Source organism: Aphelocoma coerulescens, chromosome 12, assembly GCF_041296385.1.
Source record: "Aphelocoma coerulescens isolate FSJ_1873_10779 chromosome 12, UR_Acoe_1.0, whole genome shotgun sequence".
Taxonomy (NCBI): Eukaryota; Metazoa; Chordata; class Aves; order Passeriformes; family Corvidae; genus Aphelocoma; species Aphelocoma coerulescens.
The window spans coordinates 13,388,441-13,407,789 of NC_091026.1; the positions used below are offsets into that span (position 1 = coordinate 13,388,441).

General features: G+C 38.6%; 1 protein-coding gene and 1 long non-coding RNA gene across 10 annotated transcripts in view; both read right to left on the reverse strand.

Annotated features, from left to right (window-relative positions):
- The window catches only part of FHIT (fragile histidine triad diadenosine triphosphatase), a 553,468-nt gene that overhangs the window by 260,454 nt on the left and 273,665 nt on the right, over positions 1 to 19,349 (reverse strand). The gene's annotated exons all lie outside the window — the stretch shown is intronic.
- LOC138117608 (uncharacterized) lies at positions 4,447 to 8,065 on the reverse strand. Its single transcript, XR_011154732.1, has 3 exons — positions 7,948 to 8,065; positions 6,211 to 6,321; positions 4,447 to 6,095 (listed from the first exon to the last, which is right to left on the reverse strand). It is a non-coding gene; the product is annotated as an uncharacterized lncRNA (long non-coding RNA).

A 19,349-nucleotide genomic window follows, 5' to 3' on the forward strand; every position in this document is an offset into this window, starting at 1 on the left:
TTAAACTTTATATTTGTGACTGCCTCAGAAAGCAAAAAATAAAATCTTCAAAGCAGTGCTGAGAATTTAAATATTTAACTTTGACAGTCTGAAAAGAATATCCAACCATTTTAAAGAATTTAAATTATGTAAATGAGAGGAGAGTTTATACACAACTGACAAAATGAACTGTTTCTTTGGTGGCCTATTAGTATTGAATTGGCTAAATCAACATCTCTGCTACATTGATCATAGTGACTTATAGCCATACAATGACTTAATGGTAAAATATCTTATCTATATATAATGCTACTGAATGCAAAAGCCTTCATGCATTTCCAGGTCTGAAATGAAGCATACATATGCAAAGAAAAAAAGGGGATAAAAAGAAAGCTTTTCTAAACTTTATGCAAAGGGCTAAGCAGATCTGTTTGCTCACAATAAAATAAAATAGTTCCTATTTCAAGACTTCTGATTTAAATTCAGTCTGTGCTGGAAATGACCAAAAGCTGCTTAAATGTGACATGGTCTCTGTGCAAAAAATCAGTGGCTTTGCAGGAGTGGATAAGGTCTCCACCTTGGAAAGTTTCCTCACCAGGCAGGATGTCAGGGCCAGCTCCCAGGAGAGGCTCAGCTCCCTTCTCCAGGCTGTAACCCCTCCCTGGCACAGCTGGAGTGCCTGACTGTCATATTTTAGTGAACAAGTGTTTTAAGAAGTGCTTGGGCTCCAAACCCACTGCTCACCATGGCTCTGAACTCTTGTGGCAGCTAATAAACCCGACCATGTGAGGGTGAAAAACCACTCAAAGGTTCAGTTCCAAGGCAAACTTTTTAGAGGTCTCCAGCGTGATTTGAATGCAGATGAGCTACACACAATCCTCTTTTGCCCTGTCCAGAGGACATCCTAAAGCCTGGATTTAATGTGGGTCGAGGAGAGTACAAAGAAAAAAGGATTGGGTTCATAATGCCTTCACAAATCCTTCTTTTTTTCCTGTCTCATTCCCCTTCTTTAATGTCTGCTTTCATGTTTCTTTTCTTCTTTCTCTCTTCATGCCCAAGCAGTGGTGCTGAATGCTAACAAGACCTGACCCAGCCAGTTAGTCACTTTGGATAATTTCTTAGGGTATGAGCCACGTGATTTGCTCTTTGTGTACCCACCTAGATACCACAAGGTTGGACTCTTCATTGAAAGTAATGTTCTGGTATCCAATTTTCACCACCTGCCTACCTGATAGCAATCTCCTGATTCCATGTCTATTGTAGCTTTGGTTCTCTTTAATGGAGCCTTTTTCATTTTCTCTTCACAAATGTGCTTCAATCTATCTTACATTTTAATTGAATCAAATTTAATTTAAACCAAATCAAAGGTCCTTTCAATACATCTACATAAGAAAGCATTTAATCTTAATAAACTACCATTTAAGATGGAGAGGGAATCTACAGTAGCAGTGAAATATATAGCAAATCAAAATTCTCTCTGTTCATATAAAGGGATGAAGCCAAAATAAGCTCACTCTACTGTTTAAACTGTGCTGCATGTAATGTGTAAGGAAGAGAAATGTGCTGCTAAAGTAATACACTGTGACTGTGAACTATTCGTTGAAATCTGAAAAGAATCCCATTTCCCAAAGCAGCTTAGAAAATGACATTTGCTGGGACCCTGTATTAATGAGATGAAGATCCTTACCCCCTTCAGATTTTATTACATTTCAGAAGACATTTCAAAAAGTCAAATAATTTACTTTGCTTAGGTGAGGAGGAGTTAACCCTCTGGGATTCTCTGTCTCTTCAACTCTACAGTTGTCTAGCATATGAATTTTACTAGAGCTGTTAACTTTTATTTCCTGCAATGCATGGACATGAAATACTAACTGCTCCTCCTCCCTCCTCTCTGCCTTTGCACTGCCAAGTGTGTACAATTCTTCAAAACCAAACACTGTATAGTCCTACATTAGCTGGCCCATGCATACATATATTATTTAGTACAATCTACATAAGAACTAGATCACACCAAAGAAAGATTTGTGATCTTTCAACAGGAGTGAATAAGAGACATTAGTTTATAGGAGACAGCTCAATTATCTTTCAAAGTTCTGCAATAAGATCATTAGATTTCTCCTTCACAAAAGCATTTCTACAGGTGCTTAGTGAAAAAGAAAGCACTGTTAGGTACAAATCCTTAAGTTAATGCACTTTCAAAACCTTAAAATAGAACATTAGTTCTGGAAAAATCTGTTTAAGTTTGTGGAGAGGCAGCTCCAGTGACGCCTCAGCTGGTTTTGTGCAGGGATCAGAGAGCAGTCAGGCTCTCCCACATCCTCTGCACTGGATTTTGGGTCACTTTATGATAATACCACATGACTAAAAAGGTGTCACGTTGCTCTGAGTGAAACCTTGGGCACAGCAATAACAGCATTTTTAGTATCAATGGTAAAAACACAAGACTGAGAAGCCATGGAAGAGTCGAGATCGGTAAAAGCATGAATGCAACACCTGCACCACAGCCTCTTAAGAGACCCTGCTCTGGTCAGCACTTCTGCTTCCATGCTGACAGGGAAATACGTAGGGAGAAAATTGGGGATTCTAGTGCACAGGTGAGAGGACAGTGCAAATCAACCCACTATGAATTAGAGTTCCCTCCACCCTCCACTTGTGGGGCACTGCTGTTAGTACAAAATACGTCCAGGAAGAGCACTGATGGTTACTATGGTTTTGGCTGCTAGAAAAATGTCAGGGTGCCAATAGTACTCGGATTCCCAGGGACAGTGGGAAGACTAAGGCACTTCTCTTTGTGGGAGTAACACCCTCACAGGAAAGAATTTCTTGCTAATATCTAATCTAAACCCACTTGCAGTTTTAAACCATTCCCTCTTGCCTATGTAGTCTCTCTCTGTTTTTCCTGTAAGTTCCCTTCAGGCTCTGGAAGTACACAGTCAGTTCTCCCTGAAGCCTTCTCTTTTCCAGACTCGAGAATTCCAATTCCCTCAGCCTTTCCTCATGGCAGAGGTGCTCCATCCCTCTGATCATTTTAGTGGCCTCCTCTGGACTTTCTCCAACAGCTCCATGTCCTTCCTGTGCTGTGACCCCAGAGCTGGAGGCAGCTCTGCAGGTGGGGTCTCACAAGTGGGGCAGAGGGGCAGAATCCCCTCCCTCACCTGCTGCTCTGGATGCAGCCCAGGATATGGGGTACATGTGCCTTTTGGGATCTAACTGGTTTTAAAATTGAGCAGGTACAATATATTGCACATTATTCATACATCAACCATCCTTTCTCTCTTTCTTGCCCTTTTTATTGTTGTGTTAAAGATTAGTCTTTTCCTGGGAAGCTATCACTATGTTTGTTGAAGATATTTTTATGTGGCAGCTAGAGAGGAGTTACTGTCTGGCATCCCCTGATAAGGTTACAGGTGAGTACAAAAGTATAACTTTCCCTCTCTGTTACATGTTCTCATGGAACAGTGTTTTGCTTTGCTTTCTTTCAATTCTTTCCATATCTCACTCATTTGAGGACTTGTGTGTTACGAGGAACATAAAAGACTGAATCAAGCGTTTTAATATTAACTGTTATAGGTAATATTAGGTACAGTATTTCTGTGGTTATAAATTTTATGGAAACCTCCTACGTTTGACCCTCCACACATAGTCTTAAATGCACTGGTGGGTAAAAAATAGCCTTTTCTCATTCCCCTACAGCAATTATTCATTTGAAGCATGTTTTAGCTGAAGACAGAAGGAGAACATGCATCAGTAGAGTCACTGTTGTTCCTAAACTCCCCATTCCTAAAGGTGCTGCTGATGCTGCATTCCATTAACTTCTCAATAGCTTTGATGCTTGGGCACACAAAAAGTAAGTTGGGCACACATTTTCCCAGGAGCAAACTTCACATTTATGTGTGGTTCAAACATCCAGCTAACATGTTTAGCAAAAAAAGGAAGCTTCCTACCTAGAAATGTCTCTTCCCCAATACATACAGTATAAGGGAAAAATGTCTGTGGCACAACATCCACTCATATGTTTCTCCAGGGACCTCTCCCCATCACCAGGCAGGAGACTCAACACAGGATTATGAATGGAGCCTATTTGGAATTACACCAAAACAATTGCTTCTGCACCATTCCCTGAAACAGCTGGACCTGAAGCTATTTGTTCTGATAGTTCTGCAAAAAAAGGAGTGGGTCATCTAAAGTGTTGAGAGAGTTGGCTCCAATAAAACAAGGGAGAGCAAGTTCTGAAAAATAAGTTTGAAAATCATAAAGACAATGTCTGATTGTACCTGTTCCTCTTTTCATTTCCAGCTGGAATTCAACTGTAACAATAAGGTAGCACATAAATCTCTCCTTTTTTAAGTTTTAGAAGTGGTCATGTTTGGGGCCAAACAAGATTTTATCCAATGTATCTTCTACTCTCCTAGGGAAAGCACATAAAATATTACAAAGGAGATAAAGCAAGACATTGCTTATGCTATTTAAATGGCTGGGCCTCTTCTAACTGGAAATTACCTTTATTTGAGCAGTTTGAAATGATGAACTGAGGCTTAAAAATGCCTAGAGATGCTAAGAGAAAGATGATTCTTCCTTTTATTCCTTCCAGATGATTTTTCCTACACTCTGCATTAGTTTCTTGCTGTACCCAGTATTTGTTGTAGTATTAACTACCTACATTATTCACAAGAACAAAAGTTCCAATATCTCCCTGAAAGATAGTAAGTTTTAGGCTCCTTTTGTGACTTCTGATCAAAGTATAGCACGTATGGCAAAATTCTTCATTGTGTGGCAGATACCAAATAAGGAGAAATACTTTAGAGATAAATAACATCCTATAAACTAGGTCAGTTGTTCCTCCTTAAGCTAAAAGGTTCCCCAGTACCTGGGAACCATCACAGAAAAAAAAAAATATCCTTACTCTGCCTGACCAAGATGTGGATAAAGATTAAAATAAGCCAGAGAAGATCTGAGCCAGAGAAAGAGCAGGTATACTTAAAAGCTTTCATTTGCAGACAGTTCTAATGGCTATGTCTGGCTTCACTTTAATCAGAAAGATGAAGAAGAATTCATAGGCTCCCTTCAGCAGTGTGAGGACATTATGTGGCAGCTGTTTGTTCATACAGTAAATGTATAACACCATGTCTTGATTATTAAATATGTATCTGCAGGTTTACAGGAATATTCCTCTGTCAGACTTCAGCATACTTTATATTCAGGTGCAACAGCCGTATCTTGTGTTAAGCAGCCTCTGCATATTAAGTACGCTTTGATTTTCCTTCAGTTATTCCATGACGCTTAAAAAATTGATTTTTAAGATTTTTATCAATGACCTTTCAGGTTCTTTCGGGGATGATTCTCTGCTATCATGAAAATTCATAATGGACTTTCATGCCTGGTTGTTGTCCACCACTCCTCTGCAGTGCTCATTTCTTTATATACATTATCTTTTGAGAAATATTTAATTCTATGTACTAGATTAATTGCAAGTAAATATAAGCTCTTTTTGAAATTACTCTTCCTGTGCATCTTCCTGAACTATGATTTCTCCTTCTTACATGTTAAAACTAATGACCAGGAGCTTGCCATACTCGATTACATTGCATGATAATGAATTTCCTCCTTTAGTGTAATTTTATGTTACTGTTCCAGTTACATAGGCCTAGGATATAGATTTTTACTTGCATGCACAATTTCTTTCACAGAAATTTAAATACAAATTGCCCAAAGCCTTCTTTAAAGAGATGTTGGTATCATGCTCCAGCCTAGAAAACAAGCTCAGACCAAGCAATTTCTGTCTGAAGGGGCTACCATGGGTATTAAGATTTGGAGTCAATGATCCTTGTGGGACATTTCCAGCCTAAGATATTCTGTGATCCATCCACTGCCTGTGTTACACAAAACAGACTGTCTTATTTTAAAGGTCCTTTCTAGTCTGAAAATCCAAGAATCAACTATGATTGTAGCAAAGCCTTCTATATTGTCACCATTATAAAAGGATGCTCAGCTGAGACACAAGAGTCTGGAGGTTCTTGACATAGCTGGTCAAAAAACATTCCAGAAAATTATCCTCATCTATGGATGCAACAGAAGACTCACTAGGGCAGAGTAATTTTCACAGTCCTGTGTATACCCTGGGAAAAGAAAGGGTATCAGTTATCATTTTCCTTATGGTTAACATATATCCATTTCTCTAAAAATTAGATGAAAGCGTATACAAATTAAATATGTAAGCAAAACCAGACTCACCATTTCCCACATGGTAACCCCAAATGTAACTGCATTCTCCATCTATTTGTCATCTCAGCCACAAGTGAGCTGAATCTGGCATCTGAACTCCTTTTTTACTCAAGCAAACACCTATATAGGTCAAAGGAAAATTGCTTTTGTAAAGACTGTGAAAATTGAGCAAGGAACGGAGGAGCTGGTATACAAGGAGCAGGATGCAGGATGCCACTGGGAGATTACACTATTTACCTCTTCATCTCCACCATGCTCGTATCCATCTTAGCAAAGGCAGCAGGAGCATAAAATCTAGCCTACACACACTGTACTGCTGAAATACAGCAGCAAGTGTCAAAAGCAACTGAGGGAAAACAGTGTCTGATACAGAGACCAGTGGAAACACTGTGTCTCCCATCAAGGCAATGGAGCCAAATTAAAAGTACAGCTGGTGACTTTGGTTAGGCATGTTCTCCTACTGTGAACACCTTTTTTCCAGAGGTGTAGTGCATGGCCCTTACTGTTGGCTCCTTCAACAACATAAATAACTCAGCCCCTATCCTGAAAAAGACCCATTTTGGAAACTGGGAATTACTGTGAGGAAAGTGTCTATCCACCTGCCCAGTTCTGCTGGTCCCTTTTGGAACTTGTGATTGCTGTACCAGGGTCATCTGTGCTCCTTCAGGCAGAAGGGAGCCTAAAATTAACTTCTCTGGGTCCCACTGCCAAAATAAGGGAGTATAACCCTAATGCAATAATGTTGCATTTGACATGTCTGTGCAGCTTGCACTTCATAGGAATTCTAAAATTTTTATTAAATATATCTACAGGGCTGTAATTATATCTTGAAAGTAATTGTAAAAGGGCTTTCACTTCTAAGATCCGGTAATAAAAGAGTGAGAAAAAAACATAAAGACCTTTTCAGATTTATTTTTCGCAAACATTAGAAACACTGAAAGGGAAACACTTCAGAATGACTCATTTGTAACCTCACAATTGAAAAAAATTATTTAAAAATCCCCCAAACTTGACAGCCTACAATCAAATAAATCAAATAGGAACAGAACCCAGCCAGGAGCTTCTACCACATATTGACAGCTAGAAAATGTGACTCTGGGAAGCCATCATTCTCCAACTACAATGACCTGAAATTATTTGGCAAACAACATGACTGCAATGTAAAGGTATAATACACAAAGCAATATTAAATATTCAGGAATGACTGCAGGGACTGCAGAAATTATTCCTCTATGTTTTTTGTTTTATTCAAGTGCCAACAATATTTAGTCATCTTTCTTTCTTATTTTTCTTTCTTGCATTCCTTTCAGAATATACTTGTTGTGGTAATGCATTAGGTTAACCCTAACTAAACAGCTACTGAACATGTAACTTGAATATCAGCACTGCAGTCTTACAGCCCTGAGGAGCCTCAGCATGAAGGTTTTAAAGAAAAATACACAAATAATAATCCATACAATGCGCATTGATTGTACTCTATGGGGATTTTTATCCAAAAGTACAGACACAAACACTCGTGCTGCTTTTTGGTATCAAGGGAAAACACTTCATTCAGAGAAACTACCTTCCTAAAGGCTAAATAACCTGCTCAGCCAAAACACACACCAAGATCATACACAGACCCCACACTCTGAAGGTCACTGCTGCCCCAAACACCCTTTTTATTGTACAAGAGCAGATTCCCAAGCTGGATTCCAAGAAGATAATTGAGGTACATATTCTCAGGCAAAGACTGAATAAACAAACCTCAGATGTTCACTTGACAAAGTGCTCTCTCTGGTGGAAGTGCCAAGCTAAAGGACAAGAGAGGCAGCTGGGTCACCCCCATGCAGCAGTTCTGAACCACACAGCCTCACCAGCACCAGTGAACCCACACTGGAGTGAAAATCAGCTGAGTTCAGTCAAAAGCTGCAGTCAATAGGACTTGATCATACCCAGCTGAAAAGGCTGGAGACCAAAGCACTGCCAACTTTCCAAGCTTTGAAACTTTCCAAGCTACAGTTACCCAGCTTCAGGATTATTCTGCTTTTCACAACAACACATTTTCGCTGTGGGAATGCTCAGAGTTTGGGCAATTAAAATCAACATGGATTAGGCTACAGGACAAGACAAATCCTCATCAAAGACACAAGCACCTCAATGCAGCATGTCCCTTAAAGAAGCAGGGTGAAATAGCAGCCTGGGACCTCCTGAGGACTTAAACCACCAGTTTGTTCTGCTGCAAATGGCATTTCATATAAGTGCACATACATGGTGTGAGGTTCAATTACATGAAATGCAGGAAATCTTGCAAGGACACGATGACAGAAATTATTTTGCTTGGTCACAGTTGATACATCTATTCTGTGCAACCTCTGTGTCAAAGGGTCAGAGGACAAGGCACTTTTAAGAAGACACAGAGAGTCCGGTTGAATTTGTAGTTATCCTTAACAATGCTACTTCTTCTTTTTTTTTTCCAATTCTCTATATTGTTATCCTTCAATAATGACCTTTCTAGTTTCAGAGGAAGACATCCGTTTCAAGTGGAAAGCCAAATCCTTCCCTTGAGGCCTATGGCAAGTGGAAACCCTTTGGGTAGATAAAAAAGGAGTGAGTGACCATCCTGCTCCCTGAAATCTGTTGTGTTAATTTTTCAACATGAGAAAAAAATCCAAGCATTGAACTTCACCCTTCTGTAATAAGCCACCCACATGTTGAGGTTCTTGAGCTTGGAAGTCAGAAACTTCCAGGTGTGCAGAGTCACCCCAAGGGGCAATGTGAATTGATATATCTGAACTGAGACTCTGGATCCTGGGTTTCATCTGTCTATAGCTCCAAGTAGGACCTGCCAGGAAATTCTACGAATTGCTCAACTCCTAATCTACAGGTTCTCTCATCCCAACCACAATGTAATCTCAAGTTAAAATCATGATAATTTTCATACAAATATTCAGATTTTAATGAGTTTTATCATTCTTAACATAATTTTAAATCGTTTAAATTAAAACATTTTCTAATATTGATTTAATAAAGATCTTTCTGATCTATCAACAAACAACATGGAAGAACATGTGGACCATTTGAGAGTATCAATACAATCAAATATCAAGTAAGAGGTTTTTGTCCTAAAGAAATTACTTTGTAGACAAAAACCTTCACATTGTTTCCAAATCTGGCCATATCAGTATTTATATACCAGGCCACTTCAGCACTGAGTTTTCAGATTTTTCCTCTAACTCATGCATGCCCTTCACGCACCTGGATTTCGTTTGGCTTTAATGGTGTTAATTAAATTTTGTCAATAGTATTTTCACATGGTTCACTATATTTTCCTCGTCTTGGTCAAAGGGATTCACACTTGCCCTTGGTATCGCTGCTACCCAGAAGTTTGACGTTCTTGACTTAAGCGAGTATTTCTATAATTACTCCCAAAGTCTTTTTATGATATATTGGGTTCATGGATACTCTGAGTTATTCAGCCATTTTTATTCCAAGAAAGTAAAAAGTAAGCAATGGCTTAGATATAAACCTTAACCATGTGTAAGAAATTATTTCAGTTTTACAAATTATTGTTGACAACAGTTACTTGATTGATTGATTTGCTTTAAGTATGTCATAAAGAAGTAGTCTGTGCATTCACAGCAGCTACTCATACAGAAAAAACTACCAAATGTATATTCATTTTGGCACTTACATTCCCAGTATCATGATGTTTTGATCTGAACATGATGCTCATTAATCTAGCCCAATGACCACCTTTTAAACTTTGCTGCCGTGTTTACACTTGGATATAATGAGTCAGACATTGTAAATTAGACAACACACTAGGGCAATAGAATAGCTTTAAAAACAACAAAGACAGCACAAACATCTCATCAAAAGCCACTAAGAAAATTTAGGTGACCTAGGCCTTTTCTTAGGCAGCTTTATTTTTTAATTTACTTGAAATACTTTCATGCACTGAGAAAATGCTGTAGCCTTCTAGAAAGGATGAGTTATTAGTGGCTGTCGATTGATCTGACTAAAGCCTTCATCATAAAAAATGTATAGCCTCATATAATTAAAAAATCCAAGCACTGTAAGTTGACTAAAATTCTGTGGACTTTTAAATAATTCAAATTTGTGTTTAGTAACAGCAGCTGTTTAATTAAAAGGTAGAAACTGCAACTAATCCACTATGGTTGAATGAAATATAATCTATAACAGAGTTTAATCCCCCTAAGACAGAGAACACTGATATGGATTCTAGAAGTCAGGGGCTCCATTTAATGAATCTCACAGAAGGGATTACAATACATCTGAGCCAGCTCATCTTTGTTTCTCTGATTATCCAAATAATGAATCATTTCCCAGCTTGGTGCTGAAATTATAATTTTGTTTTTTAATATTAAAAAGAAAGGTCTTTCACATGCATTATGTAAACTCCTGTGCTGGAATTTTTATTCAAAGCTTTACCAGAGTGAGAAAATAGATGCACAAGGATAGAAGAAATGCCATTTTTGACTCTTAGATAACTACTTAATTGTTCATAATTAAAACATTTTGTAACAAAATTCTTGCACAAATGGCCTGGAAGAATTTGTTGCAATATAAAAGTCAGCTACGGAAACTGCTGCACACAGGAGGTCTGCAGTTGCCTGCTCTAGCTCAGCTCCAATGATTCAGGCATGATTTCAACTTTATATCAATTCCCAGAAGGATACTTCAAGGCAGGCGCAGAACAAAACATTTTTTCTTCACTTCTATATTTTTAATTACAAAACAGAATGAACAAAGCTAAAAATCCTGTTTTCCTCCTCAGATCCAGGGAGCATTCATTAGTTTGGGATGCTTGCAATCACTCTGAATTTCGTGTACGCCAAGGCAGAGGGGATATCAAAGCAGACAATGGTAGTCCTTAATTAGAGAGGCCAGGTGGCACACAGAGTCACAGCACAAGTTCCTCTCCATGTCCCTGCCAATGATTGAAAACTTGACCTCAGCAGCCATTCTTCAGGGGTGAAAAATAATACAGTCACCAGGTGGCCATCTCTTCAACATCGACAGCCATCTGCACCAAAATGTGCTAAATTATGTTTAGTTCTTTTTAATGTGAACCATTATCCATTAGAGTCACAGCAGGAAACCATGAGGTCCTGTTAATTGAAACTTCAACTGTGACTTAAACCTCTGTCCCAGACAGGAGACAGACACTTCACCTGCCGAGTCCTTCAGTCTAACATTGGCAACATTTTTTCTAAGTGTCTGATCAGATATAGAACAGTAAATGCCTGCTCTGCAAAACAGGCCAGGATTTGTGGAAGAAATCATTCTGTGGAAATGTTTTTATAGGCTTCTCATTGCTATCTGTCAGACCAAAAAAACAGTTTGATTTTGCACACCACTGTTTATTTTACTAATGAGCTGACAAACAGTTGTACTTGTGATTTGTCAACAAGCAGCTTTTTAACCCCTTCAGAGGGATGCCCTGAGAAGAAGAAATGCGATGCGAGCTGCCAGTGCCAAGACCTATACAGAAAGAGGGATCTGTTTCTGCCAGGAGAACCCAAAACTTGTCCTAGTCTGTGTCCTAGTAAACAGGAGTCACAGAGTTTGCTTTCTCATCTGCTCCTCATGTCTGGGGAGACTGAAAACGTACACCCAAATGCAAACAGAGGGTGAACATGTTTAAAAAATTCTCCAGAGGCATTGGAAAAACAAGAGAGAAATTTTCACCCATCACTCCCTTCAATGCTTGATTTTCCCCAAGCACCCTGAGTGCTATATCCAGGAGAAGACCAATGTGAACCAAGATCCATCTTTACCAAGAGCAGGGCCCTTAGCTGGTACACCCTGACACTTGGCAATATTTCCCCTTTGTTATTTTCACTGCACCTGAAAGAGATCCAGCAGTGCCAGGAATCACCATGAGCAACAGCCACCAGACAAAGACCACTTCAAGAACCTGGCAGAAGGCAAACTGCAAGGCAAGGAAATATCTGATGAAGCTGGAAGTTTGGGACACATTGATCCAACCCATTCTGCTTCTGGAGGAGTGGGGACTGTGTGAATAAAAGACACCTGTAACTCCTGAAAAGACTCAATTAGAAGTTCATGGGCCCCTCACTGATTTGTGGTGGCATTGCTGAGTCACTTGTGATTTGTGCCGTGGGAGCCGACCCCTGTACTCAGTGAGCTGTCTGCACTGTCACATCCCCGAGGGCCTGGGCAAATCCTGGAGCTGGGCAGGCAGAGGGGGTCACAGCCAAGCACAGACCTTCACTCAGAGATGTTTTTATTCAATCAAATACAATAGTAAAGACACAAAGTGCTATGACTCTGAGCCCACACATTAACAGAATCATGGTTCATCAATTTTTAAATTTAAATTTAGAGCTTCCTCCTGAAAGCCAAAAAGTAGCTACAATAGATAGTCTTGCAAAACACGGCATCTGTTCTCTTTCATTCCATGGTTATGGATAACCTTCATAAGCTGATTTGCTCATGACAATAAATTTATTTTCAGAAATTATACTCCTGATCTAATATGAAAAAATAAATAATTCAGAAGTTTCACATTATTACAGGGAATTATATTTAGGAGATCAACTAGGGATCTCTGTAATGAGAAACATTCACCTTGCTAGAGGAATGCTACTCTGCATTTAATCTTATAATATTCCCTTCAGGGTGTACAAGACAGCTTGCTGGAAAATATAATGACTCCTTAACTGTTTTCTGAAGGAAAAAAAAAAAAAAGAGTAAAGAAAACAGTGATATGGAAATGAGATCTACATTTCATTTGAAATTCCATATGCACTATTTTAAAGCCACCTTGTTTCAATACGGAGAAAATAAAAAGATTTTGATGGGTCTGTTATTTAGAAAAAGATATTAAAACCACAGAGAAACAAAAGGATGTGGCATGTGTGGTCATGGTAATATAAAGTCACTTGTATTTCACAAAAAGAGAAAAGCTGTTTCAGCTGGTTTTACTTTAGTATTTGTTACTAGAAAGAGAAAAGTTGGTTCAGAAAATTTCCATTGGCCAAGAAGTGAAAACATCTGTTGAAGCCACGAGTGAGTTGCCAGCCATGTGCAGAGCACTGGTGCTGCAGCAGTGCAGCTCCACTCTCACCGGCACACCTCGGGCAGCAGCAGCAAGTTCCTGCTGAGAGCTGTGGGAACAGAGCAGTGCATTCCAGAGTGCAGCCACATCTGAGCACAGCTCAAAATAACCACATTGCAACCAAGCATTGTTCTCTCCTGGCTGTCCCCCCCAATGGTTGATGTTGGTCAGAAAAGGAAACTATCCACTTTTTCCAACTAAAACTAATGTTGGGTGTCTGCTGGATTCAGGGTAATGAATATTGATGTTTGCAGCCATCTTCCAAATGAGGTAACTAAACAATACATACATAGTTTCCAGCAGTCTGGAGTCTCCAAGAAAAATCATTAAATTGTCAGTATGGATGATCAGCTCTGAAGGAAAAATAAGTATTATTGATGATGACAGCATGCTATTGTATCTCTGCATCATTATGCCAGAGGTGTACCTTTTCAAAGCATCCCATGAGAAGCAGACAGACAATACCAATAATTGCCTGTGGGATTGCCATTTAGATGCAACAGCCTGAAAAAACATGTCTAAATCTTCTAAATGTCTTACTGTTTTTTTAAGCATGGTACATTCTGCCTCAGAGTATTTCAAATTATATCGTTCAGTGTAATTAAAAATCTTCTCACAATTAACTTTGTGGCAGAAAAGAAATCTTGAAGACTAAAAGGAGATAATCTGAAAGATAACTTGGATACCTCAGAAAGTACAGTGACACACAGTCTACAATGGAAAAGAGTTCCAGGAACAGGGATCTCAGAAATTTCCATTTCAGTTTCCAACCATGTTATTATTACTCATCAAATGTCCATAGACACTGCCATCACAAAAATCATTGAGCTAAAAATTTCTACCGAGGCACTAATTTCAGGGTTTCACTATGAAACAAGGGTTCTGACATAAATTAAGTCTTACTGCATTTTTGTCCTCTAATAAGTCTCAAAAATCAATGGTCTTTGCTATATGTATGCAATAACATATAGTGTTGTTTGACATACAGTCAAGGTTCCAGTCCCTGTATCACCAGATTTCACAACAGCAATGCAGAGACACTGATGCCTGCCAACTATCTTTTTTTTTATTTTTGTTCAGCTTTGACAGTTGTCCTCCAGAACTGACTTTATCAAAAAGATTCACAAATTATCTTCCTGCTTCCATTTTAGTTGTTTGGAGAGCGGGTTTAGTACATGAATATAATACATTGTAACCAGCCTAGCAAGACATGCTGGGCAATCCATGTGAAAAGGGACACTGTGAATATGTAATATCCTGATGTATTTCCATCCATAGGTAGTCACAAGAATAAAGCTTCTATGCACTGCAAATCCTGAGGCAAATTAGAAACTGTTCTTTACCATTATCAAGAAAACCTCATTTCTATTCCCCTGGGAAATGAAGCTAAACTATTTGTTACAAGTGTTGGCGAACAGCATTCACTACAAATATGTTAAAATGGCATATATTACAATTAATTAGATTTCCAGAGGAGTAATGTGGTATTTGGATTTGACACTAAATCAATTCAAGCTTTACAGATACTCTTGACAACTCCACCCGTAAAATCAATAGTAAAACCTTGTATCCCTCAGAAAGAACAATGATATCCATGTGAAAATAGGAATTCTAAAAAAATTGGAATAGTCTGTAGCAGGTAGCTTTGGGATTATTCCAGCACTTGTACAGTATTTAAAATGCCTTCTGAGATAATCCTATTCCCAAGCACAATACAGAAGATCTTCAAAGCTGTAATTGATAAGTGTGAATATTTTTTGTATGTTATCATGTACATGGTACTTTTTTTTCCACTATCAAAGGAAAGTTAAAAAATTTTGGGATTAGTTTAAGGTAATATGTTTATCTTCTCTTTGCACCTACTCTAACGAAGTGGCTTCACAAATCACACACTGATGGTGAGATTCTAAATTACCCTTATGAGAATTCACTATAGGACCACAGGGAGGTGGAGGGGGCAATATCCTTTGCACGGAACAAAACTTTTTCTAAGATGGCTTTTATTGTTGTCACAACTCATCCTCCAGTTCTCATTATGTTAAATAACAATATCAGAGAAAAAGTGGTTTTTTTTTCCGGAAAGATACCATAAGCATCAGTCTAAGAACCAAGACCTGGCACTGACAGAAGGAGCTGGCAAGACACTTTCACAATCACTGAAAATACTCAGGCTTGAAATGGGAAACAAAATGAAAGAGTCCTGAAGGATGCAGCTACCACAAAACAATTCTGAATCTCCCAGAGTGGAAGAATATAAATATTCATTGTGTTCAGCAGAGAATAGCACATTGCAGGCTCACTGCAAAATAAAGACACTTTAGTATATGTTGAGGCTTCACAACAATGGGATTTGCCAATTAAATCTGAGGGGTGTGATCATTTCTGTTGTGATATGGTGAATAACATGCTGAGAGATGCTCAGATGAAAGGGGTTTGAATCACTGCAATATTCTGTTTCAGCCTTCTTTTATTTTTTTCCATCCTGTGTAAATACAAGAATGAAATGCGGTAGACAAGCCTGAGGAGACTTAAAGGAAGGTTATTTTAGGATGTTTTTCTTTACTTATGACAGCTAAATGCTAAACTAATACCAGCTACATTTACTTTTCTTTTAAAGCCTGTAAATTGCATCTAATTAATAGACCCCAATGAAGTAAGATACCTGTATTCCTTCAGATTTGGATCAAATGGAATTTTTCTGTTATGTGTCGTGATTAAATCCTGGGACTGTGTTGTGCATATCTAAACCAATTCCCTTGGTTTCTTCCACCAAGTAAGTGTGATGGACTGAGGATGGCCACCCTGCCAGTGCTGTAATTTTTAATCTTTTCACTGCAAGCAGCAAAACCTCCTCACTGTGACTCTCTGAGGCTGAGGGAGGTCCTAATGCAACCTGGCAGCATTGGCAGAGAGCAGCACAGAAGAGCTCAGCACGTTCCTGCAGCATTCATGCCCAATAATCCTCACAAGGAGGTCAGCTCTTTGCAAAGGCTGGGGCAGGTGAGGCACTGAAGGGAGGGATCCAAGATTATCATCACCCTCATCATTTACATTAACACAGAACATGGGAAACGAGTCGTGGACCACAACTCCCAGAGTAAGAGCATTTCAAGCCCTTTTCCTTGAGAACCTGATAATCCAGCAGAATACATGGAACCCTAATAGAAACACAGAATAAAAACCTGCTGTCTGGCATCTCCACAGCAGTCTCTAGTTCCTAAACAACCTCTGCCCATAACCAGTGCATTTGTGTGTATATAACATTGAAAATGAGATATTTAAGGAGTGTTTTGAAGGAGAATCAACATCATTTTATGGGGGTATGTTGGGAGCTCTTCTGCCTGAGGGCACAGAACAAGGTGCTGGAAGCAGTGCTGAAAATGAGGTCTGTGAGCACTGCATTCACTTTGGATCTGAATGGATCCAAGGGTCACATGTTCCCAGTATGGTCATTAATACTGTTTTATTATTATTTTTATTATTACTGTTTAACTGGCAGGCATAGATATTTAAAGAAACCTAAAGGGAAAATTCCTTCATGTATATCTATATTTAAATCATGTTTTACATGTCTTGTATAAAGCCCATCCCTATTAACAACAGAGTAATTCAACTATCACCAGATTCTATAAGACACTGTCATTTTAATATGACATACACTTATTTATTTAGAAAATGAAGCCATCAAAACCTAAAACGCTACCAAAAGCTTCCCAAAAGGTTTTAGTGATAATGGTTGGCTCTGTCTGGAGGATCATTTAGCAGAACTGAAACAAATATGTCCAGCTAATGTAAATAATAATAATAATAATAATAATAATAATAATAATAATAATAATAATAATAATAATAAATTTTTGCCTGCTATCATGGCACCTTGCCAGGGGACAACTAGCAGAGAGTTTCCACTGAGCACGAAGGCATGAAGTATCTTCTTTCAGGTCATATCCTACAGTACATATTTTGATTGCTGCTCACCCTTATCACTATTTGGCAGATATCACATAATCTTCATGCAGCAACATAAATTACACCTATGTTCATTTTTCTTGGTAATCTTATTTACTGTCTCCCAGTAGCCATCAACTTCCAGTGGATGTACAGCTAAATGCTAAACCTCATTTTGGTCTCTAAAAATTATTGTCACAATTTCCTTTGATTTCAGCAAGACTTGGATTTGGCCTGGGGAATTTATCCCATTTATTTGCAAAGCTTTTGCTAAGTTTATAAATCCCTGGAGTAATGTTCATATCGCAGGGAAAGAAATTTCTTAAATGTGACAGAATTGATAAATTTCTCAAGCACGGAAAAGTTTGGAGAATGCAATTTCTATAGTCTGAGCAGTCATCTGGCACACTGGGTGACAGGAAACTGGTTAATCCAAAGGGCTTCGTAAGAATTTTTTTAAACATTTTCTCCTCCACCCTTTTAAATGACCATACAACTACTGTCAGATTCTATATTAATATGCATTATAGGGGCAAAGATGTGAATAAGTTAAGCAACAGTCTTCTTCCAGGCTCTTGCTGCTGATCCATAAGCCTTGTGATGTGTAGTATCATCATTTTGGAGGTCACACACTGAAGAGATTTAGTTTTGCTTAGTTATCATAAGAACTTCATTGTTGCAAAATAATTCATATCAGCTAGAAAAAATAAGCTCAGCAATCAGTTGAAACTTAGTTCTGGATTCTTCTTGTCAAGAGTAATCCAGAAAGAAGTAGAAGAATAAAACCAAGTAAAGGGTAATGACAATTTTCATAAGCAAACTATGAACAGCTGCTCCAAGGTCAGTAACTGGAAAAATGATGCTAATGATCCTGCATTAGCTGGGTAATGTGTCACTGCTAAAACTGGTCCAGATTTGAACCATTGTATCAGTACCAATTAAGGTGGCAGATGATGTATAAAGAGCCCGGACAAAGGATATTATTATGTTACGAGCTATATTGATTTTTACAAGCCTTGTTTGATTGACTGACTGATACTATCAAGTAATTAGCTTTAATCTAGGGTTACAAGGACCAGAAGAAATCCTGAATCAGGTTATATTAGATCTCTGATAGTACTTTACTGATATAGGAAATTGTTTAAATAAGACAGAAGCCGGTTTCCTTTGTAAAGTCAGTGTTACACAAATGGTCTGTGCAGAAATTGGCACATCCAGGAGGTGCCCAGGCTGCACACAAATTCAGGACACATAGGCAGTGGTCAGAGAAGAATGAACAATCTGATAAGAGACCGTGATAAGCACAGGAGTTCTCTATAATTAGTTTAACATTTTGGCATATCTGATTTTTTTAAAAGTGTATATGTGAAATAGTATGCAAATTCAAAGCGCTTTTTCATTTATTTGTTTGTTTTTGTTAATGATTCTAAAAGACAGCCACAGGGGACGGAGAGGGGGAAGATGCCAAGACCATTTGTCCACTGTAATGATTTCTGCCACTGACAAAGCCATGGCACTTCCAAGAGCATTTATAAATTGCAAGCTCATCACCCACAAGCAAACCAAACTAACTTGGTGCCAGTAACCTGGCCCTGAAAATGAGCCCTTTCAGGGCATTCCTGATCCCAAATCCCAAGCTGACACTTTGTTACCTGGAAGGAAATCCTTTGTGGGCAGGAGACAAGGTTACAGACATTTTCAATACCTCTCCTAGGAGAACTAACAGCATAATGTCTTGGTTTTGTCTTTATCAGCCCCAGCTCTTTTACTCCATTTTACATATATGCCTAATTTTAGACAGTCTATAAGAAACACTGCATGTTTTGATCTCAGAGCTCCCCAACAAACCTGTTCATTTCCACACACATATTTGCCTTCCCTCCATTGCACTTCCACACTTGGATTTGCTCAGTGTGACGGGTCACTCTGCTTCCTCAAATATCGCCTCCCTCCCTTCACACATTTCCCCTCACTCCCATCCTCCTGAGCCCAAATAACTCGGCTCCTTACTCAGGAAGGTCTCTACTTTCACCCACTCATGCCTAACTTACATATATATATACAGATGTATAAATATATACAGATACATAAAATATACAGAAAAAAATCCAAT